Below are 7,163 nucleotides of genomic sequence, written 5' to 3'. Positions count from 1 at the left end.
TGTTTATATACACACACATTTATTACATGAAAGGAATTAACACTATTTATACTATAGGAAAATTACTTTTTACTTAAATAGATATCCTTTCATATTAGCACACATAGATAAATCTTATTTTTAATGCTTGAATAATATTGTACAAGATAGAAATGAAAGTATAATCATATGCTAATCATTCCACATTATTTCTATTGCTTTTTAGTTTTTGTTTTTTACACTTAGTTTTTTAACTCATCGCAAAATTATCTTGGTATATTGTTTGAAGTGAGATCACAATAATTTTTTCTCCCTAAGTGCTCTGTTTATTGAATAATTCATCTTTTCCTTACCATCATGATGTACCAAATTCTTTCATAGACATGTCTTTTTGGACTCTATTTTCTATTCCAGTGATCTATTTATCTATTATTATGGCTGCACCACACTGTTTTATTAAAGTCTCATGGTGCTTTGACATCTTATAAGCAAGAGAACCCAACAGTGGTGGGTAGAATTGTAGTCACTGGAGTCAGGGCAAATATGACTCCAAACTCTGGAGAATAATAATTTATTTACTCTCAGTGCTGTTTATGATCAGTGCACTCTTACATCAGTATGATACCGTTCTCAGTATACTGTAGTTCCGATTATGATTAAAAATTGATTTGGGGTGGGATAGGGAGGGTTGGGGGGAGACGCAAGAGGGAGGGGATATGGGGATATATGTATATGTATAGCTGATTCACTTTGTTATACAGCAGAAACTAACACAACATTGTAAAGCAGTTATACTCCAATAAAGATGTTTTAAAAAATTGATTTGGTGTTGACTTTCAGTGATAGATGTGTATTAAACAATTTATTTTTAAGAAGAAAATATTGGAATTCTTTAAAACACCACTTTATTTGATGGCTGTTCCTCTCAATGCTTGGAGCCTTAAGTTGTGGGATTTTAGTCCATCATATATCTAAGCTGACTTGTATTCACTCAGGGCACCATGGGGATGGGTTGGCTGTCCGTTAGTGCCTTCTGATTTTTGCGGGGTCAAACAATTGCAAAAAAAAAAAAAGAAAAAACCACTTTAAAAATTATCTTCTTTCAATAGAGACACAGAATGTAGAGAACAAATGTATGGACACCAAGGGGTGAAAGTGGCAGGGGGGTGGTGGTGGTGGGATGAATTGGGAGATTGAGATTGACATGTATACACTAATATGTATAAAATGGATAACTAATAAGAACCTGCTGTATAAAAAAATAAATAAAATAGAATTCAAAAATTCCAAAAAATAAAAAAATTTAATTAAATTAACCCAATATCTAGAATAAAGCATAGGAGATAAAAAATTATCTTTTTTCTTATAAATAATTGACTTGAACACAATGGTGGCTTTAATAAAGTTATAGATAAAAATGTCTTCAGTAACCTGGTGATGGTCTCCATCCACTGTGAACTAGCTCTACAGCTCAAGTCCTTAGGTATAAAATACAAATATTGAGTAGTGTTTTATAGCTGGCAGCACAGACTGTGGGCAGCTCTTTTTATTTTATTTTATTTATTTATTTTTTATACAGCAGGTTCTTATTAGTTATCTATTTTATACATATTAGTGTATATATGTCAATCCCAGTCTCCCAATCATCCCACCCCACCCCACTTTCCCCCTTTGGTGTACATACGTTTGTTTCTACATCTGTGTCTCTATTGCTGTAGGCAGCTCTTAAAGAAAGGGAGGAAGACTGGGAATAAAACACATATTTTTGAATCCTATATGAACAGCAATACCTGCTATAGCCCAAAATTTCCAGATGCAGCGGATGGAGTACAAAAGTAGAGTCACTTAGAGAAATTACAGCTGGCCCTGTGGATCCTTTGAATCAGTCAGTTGGAAAAATGCCATGAGCAAAACCTCTTGAATAAGCTAAAAGAAAATATTTACAAATATTAATATTATGTTGCTAGAAATGTGTTAGCAGGAAAAATATGGTAAAACTTGAGGCACAGACTCTGATTCTACAAGGGAAGTCTGATCGAGGGGCTGTGTAGGGGGATAAAAATGTTTGAAGGTATGATTTGAACTCATCAAGAAGAGCTTGTTGGCACCAATTAACTGAAAAGCCAAACCTAGTTTGTGTTTTAGGGCAATTTGGATTGAAAAGTCCAAGAGAAGGATTTTTAAGGGTAAAACACTGAAATCACAAAATGGTCCTACTAGTTCAGCAGTATATACTATTTAACAAGCAAAATCACCATTTATCCTAAAAATAGTAGGCACCCATCATCATAACACTACACAGTTTATTGGACACTGAATCTCTCTTAAAGGTACCTAGGGCCAGGTTAATGCATGCAGCTAGATGAAAAAGAAAGTCTTACGGAGCATCCACAGACATTCATTCCCTCTCTCCACCGTTCCTTCCCCAACTCTCTCTCTCTCTCTCTCTCTCTCTCTCTCTCTCTCTCTCTCACACACACACACACACACACACACACACACACATACAGTGTATTGAGAGATTGCTGTCAATCCTGGCAATGTTAACCAGAAGAGTAAGTAGGCACGGACCTGGTTACTCTCCCTTTCTCCTTTCCTTTAGTCATACAACCAATCCTATTAAAATCTTCCCCTGTCAATTTTCCCCAGCTGTTTTTCCCCACCATTCCTGCTGTCACCATCCTTGTCTAGCCCTTGATGATGGCAGTAGTGGACTAATTAATTTCTTCTATTAGGCTTCCCTCTTCCAATCCATCAACTTCTCCATGAACAGATTTATCTTCTCACATTGCAATCATCACCTCGTCTCAAAATCTTTAATGGCTCCCATTTTCTGTAGAACAAAGACCAAATTCTTAATCATGGCCTTCCACAATCTGTTTCCAAACTGCCACTCCAGACTTATGTTGCTGATTACTGTACGACAAAGTATATACAACACAGCGAAGCAAACTCTCTCCTCACGGCTCCCCACACTCTCTTGTCTGTGATTTCATGTCTGTGATTTCCACCATATTTTTTTCATTTCCTTTTAAAAAATCTAAATCCTCTCCTTCAAGTTCCAATTCATATTCTTTCTCTTTTCCTTAACTCCTCCCATGTCAATGGCCACTCTTTCCTCTGAACTGTTTTAACAACCATAGGTCAAGTTGCTGGGTAATGCTGATTCTTGAGATTTTTGGAATATTGAGAGGTAGAAGGTGGCTGAAGAATATGGCCTTTAGAATTACAAGTGGTTTTCTATCTTTAGAGGTAGAGATTCCAGTTAACTTTTGTGGAAGATTGTTTTGGGGTGTAGTAATCAACAGTTTTAGTCAAATGTTGGGACATATGGTAAGACCACACTGCTCTTTTGAAGTTAGGAGTGGGCACATGATTTACTTTGGCTAATGAATTGAGAATTTAAGTGACATGTGATACTTCTGGTTGTAAGCGTCGAGTCAATGGGTGATTTTCCGAATTCTTCCTGCTGCCTTAGCAACCAGCAATATAACCAATAGTGGCTGAAACCTCAGTCTGGTTCTAGAGGATGATATAGAAAAGAGCCCATCAAGTCACCAAGTCACCTCTCCTCGGTGAGCCGGAGTCCATCAACTCATGACTCATATAGCTCACCCATGATTAGTAGACAACAGGAGCAAGAAATTAATCTTGATTTTTAAGTCACTAAGATTTAGGGGTTGTTTGTTGTTCCTGCATATTCTGAATATGCAAGATATATCCTAGCCTACCCTGAATGACACACTAAGAAAATCTTCAAAATGCACCTTTCACTCCATAAATAAAGAAGATGTCCTTCCAGTATTGGGGGAACTCTCTGAAAGCATAATTTACTTAAACGCAGGTGTTAAATTACTGAGAGTTGAGCTGAGAGTTTATATCACAAGACCAAGGGTGAAGAATCCGAGTACCAGCTCTTAAGCATCATTTCAGGATTCTGGAAATGCAGGGTGATGCTTTGAAGATCAACTAAACAGATGGGCGTGCGTGTTCCTGGGAAGGGAAGGCTTCTCTCCTCATTTCCACGGCAACTGGAGCTGCCGTAGCTCAAGGAGGAGGGTCTTTTGGAACATCCACAAGACTGCTGTCTCCTGAGGAGAATCAGCAGCAGGCTAACAAACAGGCCCTTTGGAGAACAGTTGACATTGGCAGAGGGAACTGTAGCCACAGAGAAAGATCACAGCAGTTAGTTATTGGCTGAGGGTGACAGCTGATTCCAGCAGACAGACTTTTGTGAGCACAAGTGAAGTAACCCTTGGAGAGTCCCAGCAATAATTAGAGGATGTTATGGAATTAGGGCTTGGAGTCAATGTCATTTGGACCATAAAATAAGGGTGACCTCATTTATTACCAGATAAGCCATGTAATATATGTAATATGATTATTATTTGTAAAGTTTATTTATTCTTATTAGTTGGTTTATAATGATAGATTTTCACTTCATACTAAAATCTCATCTTCACAAATATATTGCTTCTTTTTTTGTTTAAATTTTTATTTTATTTATTTATTATTTTTGGCTATGTTGGGTCTTCATTGTTGCACACGAGCTTTTTCTAGTTGCAACGAGCGGGGGCTACTCTTCATTGTGGTGCAAGGGCTTCTCATTATGGTGGCTTCTCTTGTTGTGGAACACGGGCTCTAGGTTCGTGGGCTTCAGTAGTTGTAGCACACAGGCTCAGTAGTTGTGGCTCGCAGGCGCAGTAGTTATGGCTCGCGGGCTCAGTAGTTGTGGCTCACAGGCTCTAGAGCGCAGGCTTGGTAGTTGCAGTGCACAGGTTTAGCTGCTCTGCAGCATGTGGGATCTTCCTGGACCAGGGCTTGAACCTGTGTTCCTTGCATTGGCAGGCGGATTCTTAACCACTGTGCCACCAGGGAAGTCCCTATATTGCCTCTTGAAGGCAAGGACAATTTTTAGTATACAATGGGCAATTAATAGGGGATTGTTAATATTGATAATGAAGTTGTGGAAGAATTTTATTTTGAGCAAAAAAGATCATTTTATTTTCATGGTGGGTAGAATTTAATGTATCTCTAGTAAATCGAGAATCTGAATTTCAATGATTGAAAGGAACTTAGAGAAAATTTTGTCCAGTGGCTTCAAAATGGGCTTGGAGGAGACCTTGCTGTAATTTCAACAGGACATCAAAGGCCTTACATTTTTCCATGCAAGCTACTCCACTTGCATCTGTTCTGTTAGTGGGTTCTATAGGCAAATTCATTGGATGAATGAGTCTGCTGTTAATGTAAGATTGACCTGGACCTTTGACTAAATTGATATAGTTCAACTACCTTTTTTTGTTTTTAAACATCTTAATTGGAGTAAAACTGCTTTACAATGGTGTGTTAGTTTCTGCTGTATGACAAAGTGAATCAGCTATATGTATACATATATCCCCATATCTCCTCCCTCTTGCGTCTCCCTCCCACCCTCCCTATCCCACCCCTCCAGGTGGTCACAAAGCACCGAGCTGATCTCCCTGTGCTATGTGGCTGCTTCCCATTAGCTATTTTACATTTGGTAGTGTATATATGTCCATGCCACTCTCTCACTTCATCACAACTTCCCCTTCCCCCTCCCCGTGTCCTCAAGTCCATTCTCTACGTCTGCGTCTTTATTCCTGTCCTGCCCCTAGGTGCTTCATAACCATTTTTTTTTTAGATTCCATATATATGTGTTACCATACAGTATTTGTTTTTCTCTTTCTGACTTACTTCACCCTGCAACTATCTTATTTTATACAAGGTCAACACATGTTAAATGGGTCGTCCAAGGACACGGATCTGGTAAAAGCCAAGAAATCAGGTCTCCTGCTAGCCACCCTGGTGTTACCAACCACAGTTATTCTTATTGATTTGGATTCATTTTTTTTAATGCATTACTGAATTATTTATTTTGCAGTTCTGTAAATGTCTCATTTTCTTCTTTAACCAGACACTTAAAAAAAATTCTTTCAGAAGCGAATGAAATACAGTAATGAGGAAAAGAGCATCTTGGTGTGGTCGGGAAAGTCCCTAGTCTTAGACTCCTACCTTAGATTTGGAAGTAATCTGATTTGTCCTTCATATGATGTGTCTGTCACCTTCACAGGACCACTAGTGAGGGGAAATCCTGCGTATGGTGGATGACTAGGAAAACCAACCTCTCATCTCTGAACAACTGAGACTGTTTTCTAGTTTAGGCTTTCACTGAACTTAATTTTTTTATTGGAGTATAGTTGATTTACAATACTGTGTTAGTTTTGGGTGTACAGCAAAGTGATTCAGTTATATATATGTGTATATATATATATATTTTTTTTTTTCAGATTATTTTCCATTATGGGTTCTTATAAGATACTGAACATTGTTCCCTGTGTTAATCAGTAAAGCCTTGTTGTTTCATTGAACTTAATTTAATATCAGTATAACATTGTAACCATTCTCCTGAGAATATAAATACATAAGCCAGTGGACATACCTATGTTTAGCTTGACCTTGATGGAATTAAAAAAATTTTTTTAATTAGTTACTATAATTCACAAATCAAATGTGATGCTGATTAGAAGCTGCCGCTTTTATACAGGAAATGAGCCCTTCAGTTTTCCACAATCCCCACCACTCCTTATTGCTGGGCCTGATAACCTCTCTGAATATAGGCATTCAAGATGGGCTCCATGTGTTATGCCATAAATATATCATGTTGTTATGTTTGTCATTGAAACTCCATGGATTTATTATGCAAATGTTCAGACTTTTAGCTTCCTAAATGAGTGTATTAAGGACCTGAAGAATGGTACTTGCCACTTTCAAATTCCAGTTTTGTGGTTCATTAGGAATGAAAGGGAGAAAATGGGTCAGTGAAACAGAAAAAGAGGGAGAAGCGTGTGAACTGTGAGATTTGGAAGCAGTATGAATGAAAGGAATCCATAGAAATTTATGTATACAGGAAGCACCCCAAAATGGGAATTATTTTCGTAGTGGGGAGACACTTATTTGCATTATCTGTGAGGTAGAGTCAGATACAGCAATCTCACGTGTAAAGCAAAGGACAGTCGTTGTGTGGGCTCGAAGCAGACCATCCAGCTTTTGAGCCAGGTCCAGATATGGAGATCTGCTCTGTCAGGGGCAGCATCTCCAAATGCAGATGGACGCCGCCTCTGTCACGCCAGCTCTCACCTTATGGCAGCTCTCTGGGATGCAGT

The 7,163-nt window shown here is 38.2% G+C and overlaps 1 non-coding gene across 1 annotated transcript; it reads left to right on the top strand.

Moving 5' to 3' along the window:
• Window positions 1-889: 889 nt before the first annotated feature.
• LOC132495539 (small nucleolar RNA SNORA79) lies at window positions 890-1,037 on the top strand. Its single transcript, XR_009533272.1, has one exon. It is a non-coding gene; the product is annotated as a small nucleolar RNA SNORA79 (small nucleolar RNA).
• The last annotated feature ends 6,126 nt before the right edge of the window (window positions 1,038-7,163 follow it).

Source organism: Mesoplodon densirostris, chromosome 8, assembly GCF_025265405.1.
Source record: "Mesoplodon densirostris isolate mMesDen1 chromosome 8, mMesDen1 primary haplotype, whole genome shotgun sequence".
Classification (NCBI taxonomy): Eukaryota; Metazoa; Chordata; class Mammalia; order Artiodactyla; family Ziphiidae; genus Mesoplodon; species Mesoplodon densirostris.
The sequence above is the reverse complement of the archived record's forward strand: the minus strand, read 5'-3'. Positions and strand labels throughout refer to the sequence as shown.